General features: G+C 37.6%; 1 long non-coding RNA gene and 1 pseudogene across 1 annotated transcript in view; one reads left to right on the top strand and one right to left on the bottom strand.

Annotated features, from left to right (window-relative positions):
* Nucleotides 1-19,175, top strand: part of LOC141493634 (uncharacterized) — a 28,287-nt gene extending 9,112 nt beyond the window's left edge. The window contains exons 2-3 of the long non-coding RNA XR_012470265.1: nucleotides 13,695-13,745; nucleotides 18,851-19,175. This is a non-coding gene — a long non-coding RNA (uncharacterized LOC141493634). The remainder of the gene's footprint in view (nucleotides 1-13,694; nucleotides 13,746-18,850) is intronic.
* LOC141493633 (1-acyl-sn-glycerol-3-phosphate acyltransferase gamma pseudogene) lies at nucleotides 14,398-15,964 on the bottom strand (annotated as a pseudogene).
* Nucleotides 19,176-22,982: the final 3,807 nt, after the last annotated feature.

The following is a 22,982-nucleotide window of genomic DNA, read 5'->3' as shown; positions in this document are numbered from 1 at the left end:
CACAAATCTAATACTATTACCAATAAATTTTGACATTTTTGTTTCTATTCTGGGCCACTGTGTCTCTTCTTAGGAGGCCTAGTGGCTCCCATTCCTGGGGAATCACCTTGCTTGTGTGAGACTTAGTGTGAATATCCACTTTAGCTTTAACCTGATGCAACTCAGATTTCCCAAGCTCAAATAATCTGTCAGCCTAAGCCTCCCAGAAGCAAGTATTATAGGCAAGCATCACCACACCTGGCTAATTTTTTCAAATTGAATAGAAATTTTGCAGATCTAATGATTTTGAAAAGTCATCTCTATGTGTAGACACTAAGGTAGTTTCCCAATCAGTGGTCCATAGTAGTTTTCCAACCACTCCACAAAATCTGTGCTATCAACTATTTTTATTTATTTACTTTTGGGGGGATTGAGTGGCTTGCTCAAGGCCACACAGCTAGGTAATTATTAAGTGTCTGAGACCGGATTTGAACTCAGGTACTCCTGACTCCAGAGCTGGTGATCTATCCACTATGCCACCAAGCTGCTCCTATTTACTTTTTTTTTTTAACAAAAAATTATTTTCTTTCCCTTCCAAAATTCTCCCCACCACCACCAAGTGAGGAAAAAATAAGACAGTTCTTACAACAAATAGTCATAGTAAAAGGAAAAAGTTCTCTCATTGGTCTTGTTTAAAACTGTATGCCTCCAAGGTCCATTGCTTTCTGGCAAGAAATGGGTAGCATTCATCACCAGTAGGCCTCTGGAATTGCATTTGGTCAGTCAAAGTCCTTAAGTCTTTTAACGTTGTTTGTTTTGACTAAGTTATTGTCATAGTAGGGTCTTCTTGAAATGATCTGTATTTTCATCAATATGAGTACATCCTTCTGTGGTGTGGATAGGAGCCCACCTTTGACTTGTCTCTTGCTGTGATTCTTGTCCATATCTTCCTCAGGGCATCCTTGGAACATTCTAGATTCCTTTCTCTTGTTCACTTGAGATTGCATGGATTCCCAGGAAGTAGTTACATACTCAGGTTACTCATTGTTCTCAGTCTATAATCAGCTTACCTCCTTTTTTTTTCAAGGTCCTTAGGTTATCTGTCCATGTTTATAGCATTCACATCATGTAACATAGATGTTTTTCATATATTTTTCCATTTTCCTGAAGGGATACACCAACATCTTTTGTGTGATAAATATCTCACTTAGGAGTCTGCCATATTCTAGCACTTGATTCCAACCAACACAATGTTATCCACAAATAGGAGCCTTTCATTTTAGTATATCCCTTTTACTCTGCTCTCTATAGTGGATCCTTTCCAAAGAAAGTGAACCTCTGACAAGTGTGTTCACATCTTATGGCTTGGGGCAGCTGGATGGCACAGTAGATAGAGCACCGGCCCTGGAGTCAGGAGGACCTGAGTTCAAATTTGGCCTCAGACACTTAATAGTTGCCTAGCTGTGTGGCCTTGGGCAAGCCACTTAACCTGTGTTGCCTTAAATTAAAAAAAAAATTGATATTCCATTATAAGTATTAAAAAAAGAGACTTCCTTCTCATCTTATGGCTCAATTTTATTAGCAACAAAGGACCATCAAAGTTATTTCTGTTGTTCTGCCACTCATTGCTATTCTTTTTTTTAGGGTTTTTTTTTGCAAGGCAAATGGGGTTAAGTGGCTTGCCCAAGGCCACACAGCTAGATAACTATTAAGTGTCTAAGGCCAGATTTGAACCCAGGCACTTCTGACTCCAGGGCCGGTGCTCACTCATTGTTATTCTTGACATATCTGAGAGAGACCTTGTTGGAGAAGAGTCTTGAAGGTGCCATTTTGTACAAGTGTAGCAGGAAGGACAAGCATGTGGATGCTCAACTTTATGTCTTCACTCCAAACATATGGGACATGTGATTAAAGTTAAATAGTGATGTGTAAAAAAAAGCTGTGCCATTGGTAGTCAGTAGCATGAATCAAATACTGTAGAATTAACAACCAAATATTACATGTTTAAAGTTTATCATTTCCAAATTAGTTGTGATCAAATTGTGGAATGTTACTTTCAAAAGTCATTTCTAAAACCATCAAGCTATTTAATATCCTTTTTTTCTTATAAAAATCAATTCAGTTCCTTAATGAGAACTCATCAAGAAAAGTCTCAAAGTCTAATAAGTTCCTTTTTGAATTCTATAATATTCAATCTGGCATAATCCTGAATCAAGAAACCAAGTGACCTGGAATACTGCCTGCCAAGATCAAATTGGCAAGTTTCATGATCACTTCTCTTTTTTTTTCTTCTGGTTTTTGAAAGGCAATGGATTTTTAAATGACTTACCCAAGGTCACACAGCTAAGCAAGTAATAAGTGTCTGAGGCCAAATTTGAACTCAGGTCCTCCAGACTACAGGACTGGGGCTCTATCCACAGTGCCATCTAGTTGCCCCTGATGATCACTTCTTAATGAAAATTAGTTCATTATCAGAGTTTCTGTTGTAGAGGCCTGTTTTATTGATGAATTTTAACTACAAAATTCTAAAGAAGGTTTAGGCACTTAATTACAAATGCAATACATGTCATCAATGTGCTTGTAAGAAATAAAATGTTTAGTTGATGTCATTAAGAAACCTCAATCAACATTTTCTTCCCATATCTGATATCTTCTATTATAATATTTTTATTCCAAAAAAATCTATCAACAAAATTTGCTTAGCATATATTTGAGCCATTTTACCAGCCTTTGGATGGGAATGGTATTAGATATTTAAAACACATCTTTCCTGGTACAATGTATGGCATGCTGGGCCTGGAGTCAAGAAGCCTCATCCTCAAGAATTCCAATCTGGCCTCTAACACTTTACTAGTTGTTTGACCCTGGGCAAGTTACTTCACCCTGTTGGCATCAGTTTTTTAATCTGTAAAATGAAATGGAGAAGGAAATGGCAAACTACTCCAATATATCTGCCAAGAAAACCCCAAATGGGGTTGGGGAGAGTCAGGCATGACTGAAATAACTGAACAACAACAACATAAGTTACAAGAAAAAGCACTGAATCACAGATTTGGTTGAGGAAGGGACTGCCAAGGTCATCTAATGCTACCATCTTGTTTTAGAGATGGGAAACAAAAGTTTACCCTCATACAGAGGAGTAGCAAAACCAGGATTTACACCCAATCCTTTGACAGCAAATCCAAAACAATAAGTGAGGATTGAGTTTCATTTTGTCTCTTGATCTCAAATATTTGGCACATTGTTAGAGGCTAATGAACACCTGTTGAATTTAATTGAATTCATTGCTGTTTTTGTAACAAGTACATCTGATCCCATCTCCCATGACATGAGGGTCTTCAAAAGCAAGCACTCACCTAAAACTTCCTAAAAGTCCCTTCTCTCAAACTCACTTGGCATAGATTGTTTGTACCAAGATTCAAAAATGTATCAGGAGTGACCTCTATTCCAGGCTCTATGAGGATTGATTAAAGGGTCTGGCAAGTTTACCCTGGGCAAAATGGGTACATATCAAAGTTTGAAGGGCTGTCATTAACTTTGTTCTTTTTGGCTTCTAAGGGTGAACCAGGAACAATAGGGACAGAGGCAATTGGGGGAAGGATTGCAAATTTGCAAATTTAGTCTTAATATCAGAAAGAGAAAATAAATGGCAATCCAACCTTCTCTGTTCCTTACTCAGTTCCATGCCTATGTACTTAGCTTCCTCCCACCTGATGGCCTCCCTCCTTAACTCTCCTCTTAAGAGTTCTTGTCCTTCTCTAAGATGCCACTCATATATCATCTTCTGAATGAAATATTCCCTGATCCACTATCTGCTAAAGGCCTCTCTCTCACAGTGCCCATATTTAACTATTCTGTATGTATATACGTGTATACGTGTATTTATTTACCCATACTAGCTTCTATACCTACTTAGACAATATCATCTCATTCGTTTCTTCTTTTATGTTGGAAAGTGTTCAACAATTAGTTCTCTGGGAAAAATGACAATACTTAGGGTACACTTATAAAGTTAATTTATTATTTTCTCCACTGTTAAGTCTGGACAATCAACAGAACAATAAGTGAAATGTCCTTTTGTGATATTTACTGATTTTCTCAGTATAAAAGCTCACACTGAAAATGTAATAGCTAGTTCTATGAGAAAGTTAGCCAACTTCAACACTCCCTGTTATTATCTCTGTCTTCCACCCACTCTCCAAACCCATTGCCCTCTCACCTAGCAACCTGTCAACACTTTTGAGACAAGGATAAAGTTTATCACTGTTTGTGGGTCATTGAGGATTGCATATCAATAGAGGAAAGTATAAGCATGAAAGAGTGTATTTATACTGTGTGTTTCCAGTGGTGCATGATTTGATCAAGTGGAAGAAAAACTTTTTGACCATATATCAGTTAAATTGAGAAGGTGTTGGCTTTCATCATCAACTAACATGCTTCAATATTTCAAGAACTGGGAAATTTACCAGTGTAGGGAAGAAAGAGTTCCTTCCTCCAGGCCAGACGGGCTTATTCCCTCTGGGATAAGTGGCTGAGAAAGCCACCACTCTGTGGCTAATATGTCTTTTCTATTTAGCTACTTAATCGCAGCCACTCTGTAGGAAGGTTGAGCTGGACAAGAAGCCCAGAGATCCCTCGTGCATTTTACTTTCCTTCTCTAGATCTATTTCCTCATCTGGATATCAAAGGGCTTGGATTAGATCATCTCTAAGACTCTTTCCAACATTAAACAGATGCTAAGTAGAAAAGTGGGCAGAGTGGCTAGATTTGGAGGCAGGATACCTGAGTTTAAGTGACTTCTTATACACTAGTTAGTTAACCTGGGCAAATGACTTAACCTCTCTCAGCTGCAGGTTTTTTAAAACTTTCATTTTATTTCCCTTAATAAACACTTATTTGTCTCTCCTATCCTTCCAAATTGAAAGAAAGGAAAAAAAAGTGTAAAAATAGGTATAATCAATCAGAACAATTCCCACATTGACCATGTCCAAAAATGTACATTTGTTCTGTATCTTGAATGTATCACCTTCCCACCAAGTACTTTCTGGAATTGTAGTTGGTCACTTCTTCATTTAGGATTCTTAATCTTTCAAAATTATTTGCCTTTAAAATGCTGTTGTTATTGAATAAATTGCTCTCCTGGTTCTACTCACTTCCCTCTGCATCAGTTTCTACAAGTCTTCCCAGGTATCTCTGAATCTATACCTTTTAGCATTTCTTATGGCATAATAATAGTCCATTCATATACCCTAATTTGTTTCCCAATTCTTAGTTTCCAGGTATTTGATATTACAAAAGAGCTGCTATGAATATATATATATATATTTGTAAATATATTTGATCTTTTTCTATAGACAAAAACCAATGAAATATATCTTATATTTGTAATCTACATATATTATGAATAGATGTGCAAAAGAGGCACAGAAGATGTTAGAAAGGTCTCAACTCTGAGGTCTCTCTAGGATTCTAAGTGTGCAGAAAGGGATGACTTGCCCTGGTAAAAGGGAGTTTCTCTCACCCAGGAGTCCCTAATACTGGTAAAATCACAAGACAGTCTTTGTTTCTACACATATAACATAAAGCATAAACTTTTCAAAATTAAATTTTCAGCCTAATCATCCATCCTCAGAATTAGGAATCAGGCTGTCATAAGAAGCATGTGGAAAATCATTTTCTTTGGTTAGGAAAACATGTCTTAGCCCTCACTGTAGTCGACAATTCTTTGATTAATTATCCTCATATCTTCTCAACTTCCTTCCTGAACTCTGTTGATAACCTCTATCCCTATTTTAAGAAGACAGAGGACATCCAACAGGAGTTTCTTGGACTTCCCTTATCCTCACCTCAAAATGTCCCAGGATTCTCCTCTATTTTCTCCTATCTCACAGGAAGAGGTGACTTTACTTCTGAGCAAAGCTAACCTCATCACTTAGCCTGATTTCTTTTCTTCCTAATTACCTCTTCTGGTGTCTTACTACCAACAAGAGAAAAAAAATAACAGTTCATATAGAGCCCTGAATTTGGAGGTAGAAAGACTTGAATTTGAATCCAATCTCTGAACTTCACTAACTGTGTGATCCTGAGCAAATGACTTAACCTCTATGAATTTTCCCCACCATAGAGTATAAACCTGTTGAGGGTAGAGATTATTTCAGTTTTTAAATTCATATTTGTAATCCTAGTACTTTTCATGGGAAGATTAATAGATATTTGTTGATTGATAGCTTTTCTTATCAGAAATCTAAAGAATAATAGTAACTAACAGACCCTACCTCACAAGGTTTGAAGGCTCAAAGGAGATAATGTATAAAAAGGGTTTTGCAAACTTAAGAAAATAGTCCATTCTTGTTGTCCCTTCTCTCTCTTACATCTTCAATCTCTCCCTCTCCACTGACAACTTCCCTTCTTCTTTGTCTACAACACAGACAAATGTTTCTCTTCTTAAGAAATTGTTTTTCTTCAAGTCTACTACTTCCTTGAATTCCAGTTCATCTTTCTTCTTTCTTATATTTCCACATTTCTTGAACAGGTTATGCCTTCACCAGCTATCACCATTTCTTCACACCCACTCTCCTGAGACCTTGGCAGTCTGGATTCTATTTTCCTTCTACCATTCTACAAAAATGATTTTTAAAAAGCCCAACCGTATAGTTTTCGATTGGGGGGAAAATCAGGGCCACTTCCTAAAAGGACTGTTCATCCAAGGGGTATGCATGGATAGTGCCTTCCATTGGGTAAAGGATTTCATCTTATTGTATTTCAGCTCTTATGAGTACATCATGAGTCTGACTTGTGTTAAAACTGTTGTCATCTATGGCACAACCGGAGCACTGGATGCAAATGGTCATCCTGTGAATCAACTTGTTGATGGATCTTTTGACCTTCATAGTTCCAGGCATCCCTTGAGTCACTCTGATCTTGACCTCTTCACTGAAGTTCCAGTAGAGTGCTTTCTTCATTTCCCACCCAGAACCTCAGTAAAGACCACCAATGGAGAGCCCATTATAAACACAAGATTGAAGGCTTGTTCAGTGTTCATCAGCTATGACTTGAACACCAAAATGCCATTTGCATTCTGATCTTACATACAGTTTCCCATTACCTCAGCCTCCTGCATAATGCAAATGGAGCTTTTATTGTCCATGTCATCCTACAGGAATGATTATCCTGATATTAGGTCTTTCTCTTGTACAGCTGCCATGAATAACCTAGATGTGGAGCGGGTTGATTCTTTGCGGTCCTTGAAGATAATGTTTATTAGGAAGATGGGGGTGTGCTTGGGAAGCATCCATAGCAAGTACATTGGTACCAACCTAGGTCAAATTTGGCATTCTCATAGGTTCCATTGACTGCCCCACATAGCAGCTACTTCTTGGTGTCCTTTGATGTCCCACATAGCACTTACTTCTTGGTTTCCTTTGATGTCAATAAATAGCTGATTCTTCTTCAGATCAGTAACTCATCATTCTCATTCATGATAGGCAGTTTTCCTTTGTTCCTAGTTGAGGAATTTCAATTACTTCTCTACTCCCAGATCCTCCTTATCTATCTTGGTCTTGCTTTAAAAAAATGTCCATCCTCCTCATTCTTAATAAATCAATGTCCCAGGAAAAAATGATGCCTTCTCCTTGAAAAAGTCTGTATCCTAAGAAAAGATGATGTCTATTAGGTAGCTGTTTCTCATCATTTTCTATAATGGAACCCTATAGAAACTATGTCTTACTTTGGATTCAAACACATTTTTGGTTCTATCTTTAGGTCTCAGGACCACAAAATTGGCAAGGAGTCCCTGCTCATATTTCTTTCCATAACATACTTCATTGACCTGGGATTCCAGACTACAGTTTTAATAAATAAAACCAACTCCTATGAGTACCATGACACTGCCCATACCAATTTCAGTAACTTTTCTCCTTGGGAATAAAATAAGTAGGGTCCTCAGAGTTATCTTCTTAGTCAGTGCTGAGATCAGGTCCTCCAAATCCTCAGTGAGGTCTTTAGGCTATACAAATGCTGCATTATGAATCCAGAAAGGAGAAAATTCACAAGTGGTCATCTTGCTTGCTGTGAATGAACCTAGCTGGTGGGAAGATCATTGCTGTCATGTGGGGCTGATACTTCTCCCACCGAGAGTCTAACATAACTTTCTTAGAAGTTGCAGTTAACAATGTTCTATTGATTTTTACCCCCTTCTTCATTTTCCTGGGTGATATACAGCCCTGCTGACATACACAAGACCCACAGCCCACAACTCTTATCATTGGGAAATATTGAACAAGATAAAAATGCAATAACACACAGATCATATTACATCTTTAAAATGTTAATATGTGGCCCACAGGGACCCTTGGCTACCATTTCATGACCCTTATTTATTTTTTTTAGGTTTTTGCAAGGCAACCGAGGTTAAGTGGCTTGTCCAAGGCCACACAGCTAGGTAATTATTAAGTGTCTGAGACCGGATTTGAACCCAGGTATACTCCTGACTCCAGGGCCGGTGCTTTATCCACTACACCACCTAGCTGCCCCAAGAGAACAATGACCCTTATTTCTATCTAAGTTTAACACCATAGGTGAGGTTTTGATTAAGTGAACAGAACACAGGTCTTGGAGCCATGAATGTTCAAGATCAAATTCAGTCTCATAGTTCCAGGTTATGTGACATCACCTCTCAGCCATCCAGTGACTCAGTGACCTCTAAGGTCCAATCTAGCTTTCATACTTTGCTCTTGAATTTTTATTGCTTGTGACCATTCTTTTTATTTTCTATTCTTACTTTTTTAAATGAGTCCTCTTAGCTCTCTAATTCATACTTCTGGGTCTTCTTCAGTGTCCCCTCTTTCTCTCCCTTCCCATGTAGTCACTCCCAAAGACCCTGTCAGAAGGCCCCCTTCTCTTCTTTCTCTGACCTTTCTTGTCACCTACTCCCATAACTAGAAGGGTGTTGAGCAGGATTCCTCATCTTTTGATGTGTCATGGACTTCTTTGGCAGTTAGTTTAGTAGAGTCTATTGACCCCATCTCACAAAGAAAAGTCCTTTGTCTACATTCACAAGCAAAGGAAATGTTAAATTTCAGTTTGAGGTTTGTGAAAATAAAATTGTCATTTTTTTGGTCATCCAAATTCAAAGAACTCCTTTCCCTGAAATCTATCTATGTCCTCCCAGTAAAGAACTGTTGTAGAAGAAAGGATACATATTTAGAGTTGAAGGATAGGGGTTCATAACCCACCAATGCTACTCATTGCCTGGACACATTTCTGAAGCTTTCCTGCCTCTGTTTTCTCACCTGTGAAATATAAGGATTGGATCAGATGTCCCCTTCCAGTTCTAAATCTAGAATCTCTATGAATATGATCACCAAGGTGGTTTGATGACTAGAATATGGCATCTGGAATCAGGAATATCTAGTTCAAATCCAACTTCTGACACTTAAAAGCTGAGTGAGTTTGGGCAAATCACTTAGCCTCTGTTTCCTCATTTGTAAGATGGGGATCATGATAGTTCCTATCACCCAAGATTGTCATGAGGATAAAATGAGATATAATTTGTAAAGTGTTTTGCACTCTTCACAACCCCACATAGGTTTTTCTTGGCAAAGATAAAGGAGTGGTTTGCCATTTCCTTCTCCAGCTCATTTTACAAATGAGGAACCAAGGCAAACAGTATGAAGTGACTTGCCCTGAGTCACACAGCTAGTAATGGTCTAAAGTCATCTTTGAACTCAGGTTGAATGCTCTATTCACTACAACACCTGTCAGCTGTCCTTAGATATTATTGACTGGAGGGCAAGATGAGAAAAAGCATAACAAGAATAACAAGCAGAAGGAGTTTGGAAAACAGTCAAAAGAATAGTCTACTAGCAAAGACAGTTCTTGGGGGGAATGGAAGAACATTGGAAGACTTCAATACTGAGTTAAGTCTGGTTTTTTTTTAGGCAAATCTTTGTTCCAAAGGGGAAAAAAATGCCTCTTTATAGACTTCTAGCAAATGGGAAAATAGGGGGCTTTGGGCAATGGGGCTCCTTCCATTCTTTTAATCATATCGGCTGCTCTATCCAAGAGTAAGTTCTCTATTTCCCAGAGATAAGGGGAGAACTGAGAACAGAACTCACAGCTTTCTCACTGCTCTACCTGGAAAAAATAATCTTTTACTATTGGGGAAGTTATCATTAAAAATAGAAGAAAGGGGGGGACTTTGTAACATTTAGAATCCAACTTTTGATAATTTCTAGTTGAATGAAATCCTCTGTGGGCCATAGTTTCCTCAACTGAAAGACGTCAGATTTGGCCCCTGTGATCTCTAACACATCTTCCAGATGTAATAATAGCCTAGGATGGAGGTCAATGGTCAGAGAAGCGCCTAGCCCTAAGAGAACATCAGGAGCATGGCGCCACCTGCTGATAGACACTAGAACAAGCAAGATTGGAACTGGGCCGCATGGTCAAGGACTGCTTTGTCCTGACTACCTAGTCCTGGCTCCCTTTTAGATTCATAAGGAGTTTGAGGTGGAAAGAACCTCAGAGATCATTTAGTCCCACCTCCATATCTTACAGGAAAGGAAGAAGAGACCCAGAGAGGTTATTCTTGTTCTCTCTGTCTGTCTGTCTCTGTTGCTGTTTCTGTCTCTCTCTGTCTGTTTTTTCTGTCTCTGTTTCTCTGTCTCTCTCTGTCTCTCTCTCCATCTCTCTCCATCTGTCTGTGTCTGTCTGTCTCCATCTTTCTGTCTGTATGTATGTATCTGTCTGTCTCTCTGTCTATCTCTGTCTGTCTGTCTGTCTGTCTGTCTGTCTGTCTCTCTCTCTCTCTCTCTCTCTCTCCTACTCTCTCTGTCTTTGCTTCACCTCCCTCCTTGTGTCCTTCTCTTCCTCTCTCTCTTTTTCCTCCTCCTTTTCCTCTCCCCCCGCACCTTCCTCCTTTTCTCGATCTCTGCACTTCTGAGTGTCACAAGAGACAGGGTATCCAATGACTTCTCTTTTATCATTAAAAGAAAATAAGAACATTTATTGAGAAAAATTTTAAAGGGTGGTTAGGTGGTACAGTGGAAGAGCACCAGCCCTAGAGTCAGGAGTACCTGAGTTCAAATCTGGTCTCAGACATTTAGTCATTACCTAGCTGTGTGGCCTTGGGCAAGCTGCTTAACCCCATTGCCTTGCAAAAACCTAGAAATTTTTTTTTAATTTAAAAAGACAAATAAGAAACGGAAATAACTTTATTGGGAATATCATACATCAGATGAAGTCAAACTAACTCATTAAAGACAGTGAATAAGATTTAGCACCACACAGAATCTGCCCTCTGAAGACCACAGATGTCTTTGCCTACAGTAATTCATCAACTTCAACTATAGAAGAGACATATTTTGAATAATATTCCTCTATTCTCATTTTTAGTAAACTAAGCATATCAATCAAGCATTATTAAGGGCCCACAATGTAACTAGAAGGTGAGCAGATGACAGTACTCTATCAGTGAGCATTTAAGAAGGACCTACATGGGCCAGGCACTGAGTATATAAAGAATGGGATCTCAAGGTTCCCACAAGTAAGAGACTTACAAGCTATATATATATAAAATTCTAGTGGGAATAGATATAGATGATAAAATGGTGGCTGGAGTTTTAGATGGCCTGATGAGGAGGTGATTGAGGGGATGATATGGTGTGGATGCCTACTTCTGATCAAGATGAAGTCAAAACTTGTCTTTTGGAGCCTAGCAGAAGGGCATCAAGTATGTGGCCCTTGGAACTGGAAGACCAGCAGGAGTCTAAAGCGATGACATGAAGGAGCAAGGGACATGAATTTTTACATTCTGCAATTCTGAATGGTGGAGGCAGGTCTTGTCCTTTTTTTACTGAAGATACCAAACATCTTTTTGTAAGAGACAAGTAGCAGGTCAGGCACAAATAGTGCATGTGAATACCTGGGGTGGATTCTCTAAATTTACATATCTCACATTTTCTCTGAGCTGCTTTTATTTTGCTTTGTTTATGGAATACAGCACCCCACCAAGTGGGGCAGCTCTGTGCTAGTGTCTCTCATGCTGCACAATCAATTCCAAAGTTCTAAGAAAGACCTTGAGAGTACCCTTGTAGTGCTTTTCCTGAGTCCCGGTGAGCTCTTATCCTGTTTGAGCTCTCCATAAAATAGTCTTTATGGCAAGTGTACTTTGGCATTCAAACAACAAGGCCAGCTCTCTGAAGGCATTCACCTGGCAGTTTAGCTTGAAAAGGGATCTCATTATCTTATCCTGCCAGGTGATCTTTAAAACCTTCCTAAATCAATTTAATTGGAATTGATTCAGTTTCCTGGCTTGGCATTGGTAGACTGTCCAGATTTCACAGGCATACAACAATGAGATCAGCACAATAACTCGGAGAACTTCAGTTTTGTGCCCTTAATTGTACCCTTCTGGGTGTGAGTAAGGAGGGGGAAATAGAGAGAACAATAAAATCAAAAGTGCAAACCAGGAACAAAAGAAAATCTACAAGGAAGCAAAGAAAAGGTGGACAATTTTTAACATATGTGTATTTATTTTACAAGCTTTCTTGAAAAGAAAATTCATTGCTTTATATTTTGAATCCTATTACTCTGTTGTGTACATGGCAATGTTTTTTGTTCTTTTCCTACATTGTATCAAAGTTTAAAACAAATAAACAAAAAGAACTAGTAAAAGTAAAAGGAAAAATAAAAAAAGCATTGTTACCATGAGTACTTTTTTAAAGTCTGGAGACCTTTTATTTATATCTGTGCAAATGTGAACTTTGTTCTAAATGTGAACTCTATTCAGAGATTTTCACAGGTAAACAATGTAAGTGTTGATAGAAACTGACTTAGAAGATCAAGGAATAGTTTCCCTCTCAGATTTATGGAGAAAGAAAGAATTTATGACCAAACAAGAAATAGAGAGCATTATGAGATGTAAAATGGCTAGTATTGATTATATTAAATTAAAAGGTTTTGCACAAACAAAACCAATGCAATGAAGATTAGAAGGAAAACAGAAGCCTGGGAAACAATTTTTATAGCCAGTGTTTCTGATAAAGATCTTAAATATATAGAGAACTGAGTCAAATTTATAAGAATATAAATCATTCCCCAATTGGTAGTGAAAGAATACAAATAGGCATTTTTCAGAGGCAATAGTCTAACTTATCAACAATCATCTGAAAAATGCTCTAAAATACTATTGACTAGAGAAATGCAAATTAAAAAAGCTCTGAGGTATGACTTCATGCCTATCATATTGGCTAATATGATAGAAAAAAGAAAAGGATAAATATTTGAAGGGATTTGGGGAAATTGGGACCCAAATTCACTGTTGGTGGAATTGTAAAGTAATCCAATTAAGAACTATGCTCAAAAGGTTATACACTGGGTATACTCTTTGATTCAGTAATATTACTACTAGATCCTTATCCCAAAGAAACAAAAGAAAAGGGAAAGGGATTTATAATAGCTCTTTTTATGGTGATAAATAATTGGATATTGAGATGCTCATCAATAAAGGAATGATTGAACAAGTTGTGGCACATGATTAGAATGGAATGTTATAAAATATGGGCAGGATGATTTTTAAAGCCTGGAAAAACTAACATGAACAAATTTAGGCGAGCAGCACCAGGAGAACCTTGTACATAGTAACAGCAATATTGTAAGATAAACAATTGTGCATGATTTAACTCTTCCTTTTTTTTTTTTTTTTTTTTTTTTAGGTTTTTGCAAGGCAATGGGATTAAGCAGCTTGTCCGAGGAGCCACAGCTAGGTAATTACTAAGTGTCTGAGGCTGGATTTGAACTTAGGTACTCCTGACTCCTGGGCTGGTGAACTATACACTGTGCCACCTAGCTGCCCTGATTTCACTTTTTTTCCCAGCAAAATAATGATCTACACAATACCAAAAGACTCAGGATGAAAAATGCAATCTACCTGCAGAAAAAGGATAGAATCTAAATGGAGCCTGTAGCACATCATTTCAGTTTCTTTCTGTACCTTCTACAAAAAGATCTTCCCAATCCTACCTTAAACTATTGCCTATCCTTTGCTGATTATCTCTAATACATCCCCTCTTTATGTTGCTTGTACCAAATTATTTCCATGTTATACACCCAGATCTAGACTTTGAGCTCTTTGAGGACAGAGAATGTCTTTTTCCCCTCTTTGTAGATTCTACACTAAGATAATGCTTATTACAGTTAGCAAATGTTCTTTGATTGACTGCATGATAACACCCTAGGAAACTCCACAGGGTGACTCTAAACCAAGGAACTCATCTTGAGGCATTGACATTTCATGTGGAGTTGATAAAATTGGATTAGATTCATAATTTTAGCACTGGAGTGCTCTACAGAAATCATCACCTCCAAGCCCTCCTCCCTCATTTTATACATAGAAAATTGGAGCCCAGAAAAGGAAAGTGACTTGCTCAAGAAGACTCAAGAAGAAGGAGAACAGGGATTTATTTTTTTCTGATCCTTTGTTTCTGATTAAGCTAATTTGATACTCCCACCTGGTTATGACTTCAATCTACGGCAACAATTATTCCTTTTTCTGGTATTCTTGCTTTCCATAGGTAGAACCTTTTTCTGTTACACTTACTCCTACCAGTCTCTGAATTCCCCAAAAAGCTCCCCAAAGAAATCCAAAGAATGTTAGTATCAGCAAGGGAGATCCACTTAGAAATATGACAAATGCCAACTTGAAGAAAGAAGATAGTATGACAGTTGCCCAAAATAAGGCATTCAAGAGAGCCCATGGTCTTCTGCTGGGTGTAAACTGTTCCCCTGGAAATATCCCTTTCTCATTGTAGAGCTCCTGTAGAGCATCCTTGTCCTGATAAAGTTTATGAAGCCACTTGGCTGCTTCATTTTCATCCAGGGGGATCTCTTCCAAAGGAATTCTCCTAAAGCACATATCTGTTTTATACTTCTCCCTCCTAATGAGCCCTAGAAAAGATGGATTCTGGTGTCCCCTGAAATTTATTGTGATATCATAAATAGCAGAGACTTTCCCCCGGAGGGCCTGGACAAGAGTGGTGAAGCCTCTGGTTCTGGGCAGCAGGTGGTATTTGAGTTGGGGCATTCCCCTGATTTTGGCCACTTCCATACTGATCTGATGCTTTTCCTTCGTAAAACGAGTCCCTTCGCAAGCCAAGACAAAGCACAAGCTTTTGGGGTAGTCAGCCAAACGATTCAGGTCTTTAAGCAAGCTCTTCTTGTCCTCCTCCCATTTTCTTTTGCAGAATAAGTTTTCATCAAAGTAGCACACCCAACCAAACAAAGGTACGGATAATAATTCACTTTTCATGATGTTCTTGGTGTTGGCAAGGATCCCATAGTGGTCCAAGAAGGCCCAGAGACAGACAAAGTCAATGTCAAAGGAGTGATTAAAGATGATGATGGCTTGCTCTTTTCCTATCTTGTCCAATGAGTTCTGATTCGTGAATAAGGTGAACTGGGAGCCGGAATACCACTGCCAAAGCATCACAATCTGACACCAGAGGGAGTGGGCAAGGCAACAGCTGATCTTTCGGTAAATCTTCCTGTTGAGAGGCCAGAGCAGGAGGGAGCACAGTTGGAGGATGGTGATGATCAAGGCACTCAAGGTAAAGACCAAGCCAAAGAAGAAGAGGACGATGGCATAGCTACTGGGAAGTCTGAAGGCGCCCATGGGTAATCACCTGCAACTCTGGGCTTTTGGCGCACAGCCTCTCAAGCACGGGTCAGCGAGGACAGCTCCCACTTTCCGGAAAACTCTCAGAAAACAGGAGATACAAGATCCTAGTTCTGCCTAGAAGCCTTGGTTCCCACTATCCAGGAGCTGTCCACCCAGCTCTGGCCACCTTGGTTGCTGAGGCCGCTTCCACCCCTCTGAGAGGTGCAGGGAGGGAGAAGGTTTTGGGAGAGAGAGGTTGAGGTGCTAGCCCACAGCTTGGAGAGTCAAGTCGGGCGCTCATGCAGAAATACGGCTGCTGTTAAGTCCCGGGTTGGCTCCCTGTCTCCTCTACTCCTGTCTCTTATAAAGAGTGAGGCACGCCTGGCAGCTTCTCTCTTTGCCCCTTTGCCCCACTCCTCTCTTCCTCCTCCCCCTCCCCTTTCCTTCATCTTACCTTTCCTCTTCCCTTACTCTCACACCATTCCCTTCCCCACCTGTCCTCCTCTTTCTCCTCATCCAGCAGAGTTTCAATTCCCACTTCCAAGGCTCTAGATCCATGATGGAGGAAACCTTGGTGTCTTCTACAAGGGGGGCTGTGGGAAAGAGCACACTATTGTGGTCTTTAGGGGAGTCTTTGACTCTGAGTCCAGGAGAATCTGAGGCAACAGCATATGATCAAAGGAGGGTGCCAGAATGAAAGAAAGATCCCTAGCTGTGGAGTCAGTAAATCTCGATTCAAATCTTGCCTCTGACTTGACCTTGGGCTGACTTTTTCCTTTCTCCAGGTACCATTTCCCTCCTCTCTAAAATCAAGGGTCTAGACTAAATGACCTCTGAGGTCTCCTCTGCATCTAGGGTCCTATGATCCCTAGGTCTTGGCTACTTGGGGGGGTTTGCAAAAGAATAGAAGACACAGGCAAATGGAGACCTACACTTAATGGGAAGGAGCTGCCATCTATCCTCAGAAATAGGAATAATGTACTAGTGTACAGGGATAAAATCTGGGGGGATATAGGGGTAGTAAGGAAGGGTCTGTATGATTCCCTTAATTAAAAATGCTCTTGGGAAATGTTTAAAGGCAAATTGTGAGAAGAGAGAAGGTATCCAGATTTAGCAAAGGTGAGTGATGCAACAAGGGGAAATATCTAGGTCACCATGGAAAATTAAGGGCATAGCTAAATGGAACAAAAAAAAGCAAGGGTGCAAGCCAGAGGTAGGGTTAACTTAACAGGTTTATGGAACAGCAGGATGCTGACTGACCTGGGGATTTCTTCAGGAATTCTTCAGTCCGTCAGGAATTTAAGGGGACCTAAACAGGAAAAATCATGATGTTCACAACTCTCTGACCAGGTTTTCTGATGCTTGGGGACAGCTGTAGCATATCCTGTCTGTTTGGGTAGATCTTGTCATTGAATTAACATCCAGGTCTCTTGTACAGGAAACTATCTTTCTGGTGCAGGGCTTCTTTCAGTTAATTGGCTATTCCCTTTTGCAAAGAAAAACAGGGTCAGATTGACTGAATTCTCAAATGAAGAGCTCATTACTAGTCAGGATGAGGAGGTCAACCTGTTCCAGTCAGATGTCACGAGTTTCTTAATCTGTTCTGTTCAAGTTGAATTTCCAAATCTAGCTCAAGAATATTGTTTCTGTTCCAGAGCTAAAAGTCAGAAACAAAACCAGTTCATTGGGTTTCACTTATTACCATCGTGTCCTCTCTTTCAGTACTACATGTGACAGATTTTTATTTAAGATTACTTAATTAGGATGTATGGACTCCTTCAGGCATGAACGTCTCCCACACATCACTCAGAAAAATTGGTGATCATTTTGTCTTGGTAGTTAAGACAGTTGTGAGTTGTTTTTTAAACCTCACCTCAGGATTTACATTAATGACTGTTAAAGAACCTAGCAAAATTCCCTGCACATTTTAGGTTGATCCCTTTGGCAGGACAAGAATTATTATCATTGAAAAGACCTTGATGAATTGTAACCTTTACCAAAGAGGGAGTGCTAACGAAGAATTATAAATTTAAAATCATTAAAGATGTTTATTTTCATATAGTGCCTGTATTTGTTTTGGCACATATATACAAAGGTAATTGATATTATCAAGGTATTTTATAGAATCTAAAACAATAGTGAATAATATTGCTGACACATAATGTGCTTTCACTATTTTTATTTTTGATTAAATCTATTTTAACTTGAACTTTGTCTCAGATCATGATTAGTAGTAGCCTGCTTTTTTGTATAATAAATTCTATTCCTGCCTTTTATCTTTGTGTCTATCTTTCACTTTTATGTTTTATGAAAGCAACATATTATTGAATTGAGATTTTTAATCTGCCATCCATTTCTATTTTATGGACAAATTGATCCCAATCACATTCTGTGCTACAATTACTTGTGTATTTTCCTTACTATCCTCCTCATCCTATTTATCCTGTCCTTCCTCATCCCTCTGCTTTACTTCTACCTGCTATCTTGCCCTCCCATTCCTTAACCTACCCACTCCTCTAAAAATCCCTCCCTTAACCTCTTCCATGTTACCCCTTCCTCTCTTATTTCTTTCTGAATTTAGAAGATTTTTTTACATATATATACACATATATGCATTTATCAGTATATCTGTTCATCTATATTTGTCTAAGAATATAGATAAATATTTCCCTCCATAGTTCAATTCTGATGAGAGTAAGGTTCCAATACTATCCGCCCTCCTCTCACTAGTTTCTTCTATATCAATTTTTTCTTTTATGTCTCATTTGTATGAGATAATTTCCACTTTCTTACCTCTCCATACAGTTTTATTTTTCTTAAATTTCCCCATCAGACTTAGCTGAGCTTAAGTCTTGTCTTTTAAACTTCCAAGATAATGATGACTATCATAGGAGTACTGCTATTAGTTTCATATATACAAAGATGACAATTTTATCTTATTACAATTAATCTTCATATTGTGTTTCTCCTTCATATTATTTGCTGAATTTTGCCTTAACTTCTGGGGTTTTGTCACAAAAATTCTGTATCTTTCAGTTCATTATCTTTTTTTCTTTCAAGATTATATTTAACTTTTGGGGGTAAATTATCTTTGGTTATAATCCTATAAATAAAGATCTAAGACCAATTGTCCCTCAATATAATTGCTGCTAGGTCTTGTGAAATCCTTATTGTAGCTCCATATTATTTAAATTTTTTTTCTTTTTATTTCTCCAGAGTGTGACCCCACCCCTTCACCCAGTCTGGTGAGTCCTCTTCCCTTGTCCTGGCTCCAATCCTTCAAGCGTCCACCTAGGTTGAGTTCATCATTCTTGGTGAAGAAAACTCCAGATCCTCTCTGGTGACCTGGTTCATTTTGGATAACTTTGGAAAGGATATCTTTTCTGAAACTGCACACCTCTGTTTTTTAGCTTCTCTGCGTACCTCTGCTCTTTTTAAACTGTATGTCTCAGTAACATATACATGCCTCTGTAAAATTAGAATTGTAATTATGTACTTTGTCAAAATGATCTGCTTGCTTTTCAAACTTTGTTATATATTCTTTCTTTCTCTTGGTATTTTCCCTTTTGATTCTTCTTTTACAATATGACTAATATGGAAATTTGTTTTACATGACTGTTCATGTATACCACTATATCAAATTACTCACTGTCATGGGGAAGGGAGAGGGGAAGGGAGGGATAGAGAAAAATCTGGAACTCAGAATCTTACAAAAAGTGAATATTGACAACTATCATTACATTTAATTGAAAAAAATAAAATGAAAACAAAAAGAACCCCCATCTATATTTATTTATGTCTGTTTTGTCAATTTTTCTGTTTATGTCTTTGTAAAATGTAAAATGTGTTGTGCATTAGATTCTGTTATCCTGGAAGATTTGAAATGCAGCCAGCCAGAAAAACTTCTAAAGACTATAACCAGAGAGTTTAGAACATTTGGAAAGATTAATGAATTTTCATAGTTGAAGCAATTGTTGCAGTAAGGAGGACTAATTCCCACTTTAGGTTTTCTATGAAATGTTAGGTTAAAAGAAAAGAGAAGAAGAAGAAAAAATCTCTAAGACACCTTTTTTTCCACTTGTCATTTCAGCTTTGGCTATGTTGGAATTACAACAGAATCAGATAATCAAAGTTTGTGAATTGCTAAAAAAAATACCTTGGTAGGGGCAGCTAGGTGGCGTAGGGGATAAAGCACTGGCCCTGGAGTCAGGAGTACCTGGGTTCAGGTCCAGCTTCAGACACTTAATAATTACCTAGCTGTGTGACCTTGGGCAAGCCACTTAACCCCATTTGCCTTGCCAAAAACCTAAAAAAAAATACCTTGGTAGATTAAGAAGGTTGAAAATTAATCATTTTAAGACTGCAGGGGAGAGCTCATGAGATTTGGGGTAATTCTAGGAACTCATTCCCTTCTGAAATATCTTAGTAAATTTTCTGGCACTGCTATATAAAATTTGTTTTAAGAGAAAACAAGGATTAGATTTTATTCAAAATTTAAAAGTAAATGGTAATTTTAATAACTTCATTGTTCTAAATCAGAGAAGGCAGGCAGCTAGCTTGCAAGTAATCTCAGAGTGAAGAAATAAAAATTGATAAAAGCTTTGCCCCTTATAGACACTTCTTGTTAATCCTTCCTTGATATTTTCAACCATGAAAAGAGAGGATATTTTAAATCAAATATCTCTTGTAACTCCCCAGGTCAGAGACCCTTTCCCTCTTCTTGTTAATTTTTCTCATCTCAGAACAGGCTCCCAAAACCAATGAGTGTTGACAAAAAGTGCTGGAGAAATGTAAAGAAACATGTATTAAAACTCAGTTGCAGAAATTAATTGACTTAGGCAAGTTATCTTACCAGTTTGATGATCTGTAAAGAGAAAAATAATCATGGTACCCAGTTCCTAGGATTCTTGTGAAGTTCAAAATAATGGAATGATTGCAAAATGTTTAACACAGTGACTGGTATTTATTGAGCACTATGTTATTATTATTTCTTTCATTGAATGTAATTGTTTCATGCCTGATAACTCTAAACTGGTTTTTAAATGTCAAAACATTAGGATCAATGATTTTACATATGATAATTTGAAAATTTAATTGATGTCATCTTAAATTTAATGTTCCTGTTATTATTGTATTTCTAAATTCTCTTATAGTGTGACATTTGAGAGACCATTGTAACAGAAGTTCTGTAAGACAAAATGGCTTTTTAATCTGGATGCTGTTATACATGAATTGTACTTTTAAAATGCAGATGCATGAATTTGTAGATATATGGAATTGTTAAATATTTAATGAGGTATATTTTGTTAAAAAGCATATAATAGTATATAATAGCAAATTTTAATGTGAAATTCTTCACTATTATGAAAGTATACAGGGTAGTTTAAAGATGTAGCTTCAACATATTAATGATGAGTCAACTATCAGGTTTTTTCTGTGTCTGTAACCCCAGAGTATGAGTCATTTTAATTTATAAGTAAAGGATAAATGAAATGTTAACTGTTAGGGAAAGAGTAGAAAAGATATGCAAGCCCTAAGTTGTGGATAGTGAGATTTTTCTATTCAAATTAAAAATTCTTGGAATCGTAATTTGCTATTCTTTTGAACTTTGATTATAGGGATAGTTATCTGAATTGTCTTGAAGTCAATAATAGAAAATGATATGTGTTGCAAGAACTGACAAAAGTACATGTCTATGCCTGGGAAAATTTTTGGTCCAGCTTAGGTAGGAGCTTCCTGACTCTGTTTCCCCATCGTGCTATTTCTGTTCTGAAAATAATTTTTTTTTACCTAGTTAATCCTGAGCTTTGCTTTTAATACCCTGATATGATTGGCTATCATATATTATTCATGCCTGGAATCAAACAGAGCTAAGGAAGTTTCCCCCATTGTATGACACCATTATAAATATGTACCTCTTTTTCCTCTTTTATCCAAATTTCTAAGTACAATACTAAATCTATTATGTAATAGGTTGTTACTGGGACATCTCTGAATTGGACAGAACAGAAGTAAGAACATCTTACCATTTTAACCCATATTTAGGACCAAATTATAATATACAGATGATATCTTCTTAAGGGGGAAATGATTAGACAAAGTAATAAGACAAAGATATAATGTAAAAATTTTCCAAATAAATGTAATAGTGAAATTTGAGAAAGCAAAATGATTAAATTACTTTCTCTAAGAACTATATACATATGTATATGATTGACTTCCAAATTTATCTGTCTTGGAAATTTAGTCTTTGACAATGCTTTAGTAATAAGTTCTCAAAATTGGATTAAGATTTTACACATAACTTTTATTGATAATGGTAAAGAAAGGGGTGGCTAGGTGACACAGTGGATAGAGTACTGGCCCTGGAGTCAGGAGTACCTGGGTTCAAATCCAGCCTCAGATACTTAATAATTACTTAGCTGTGTGGCCTTGGGCAAGCCACTTAACCCCATTTGCCTTGCAAAAACCTAAAAAAAAAAGGATAATGGTAAAGAAAGTGAAGTTATTTTTCCATTATTAAAGTATGTGTCTGATAATTTTAAAAGGCAAAAAATTCATTTTATGATTGAACACTCAAATTTTTTAAAGATTCTTATATCAGGTATAGGATTTAGGCTAGGATAGAAACAGTAAATGGTATATAAACTGAAATTCTCTGAAGTTTCAAGATTAAAGACCCAAATTTACTAAATTATATTAAGTTAGAATTATCTAGGAACCTCTAGATTTGGAACTAGAGAAGTAGAGCTCCCTTTAGAGCTGCCCTGGGAATAAAACCTTTTGTCCAAAAGAAGATAGCTAGGTACCAAATAATTACACGAAACATCTGGGACTCAAAATGTGCTGGTTAGGTGGACATTAAGAATGGGTTACTAGAATATAAGGAGACATGATATTAATTTGCATTGGTGAAAACTATTGTATTGTTCTTGTTTTAAGATGATTTTAAGATATTAAGTTTTCTTGGTTACCTTGGTGGCCCTTCTAAAAAATAGTCTGTTGTGAGCCCTCTAAGTAGTTTGATTTATAAAATGACACTAATGTGACCTGACTTAATGTAACTATGATTATGACTTAATGAAAAATCTTTTTGCATTGTTTGAACCTAGCCCTGTATGACTGAGAAATTGGATCTCTATGTACTATTTAGAGATCCTTAACCAAAGACCTATGTTATGCTAACCAGAAACTCAGATTCAGAGATTGAGACAGAGTTTTCTTATCTAAAAACTGATCTTGTACTGATCAATCAATCATTGTTTCTAAGGGCCCCTATCAGCTCCTTCTGAATACTCCCACAGCCATCAGACTTGTGGGTGTGAACTCCTGGATCTTCTGGAGAAAG

The sequence above is a fragment of the Macrotis lagotis genome, chromosome 7, assembly GCF_037893015.1.
Source record: "Macrotis lagotis isolate mMagLag1 chromosome 7, bilby.v1.9.chrom.fasta, whole genome shotgun sequence".
NCBI classification, from domain to species: domain Eukaryota; kingdom Metazoa; phylum Chordata; class Mammalia; order Peramelemorphia; family Peramelidae; genus Macrotis; species Macrotis lagotis.
The sequence above is the reverse complement of the archived record's forward strand: the minus strand, read 5'-3'. Positions and strand labels throughout refer to the sequence as shown.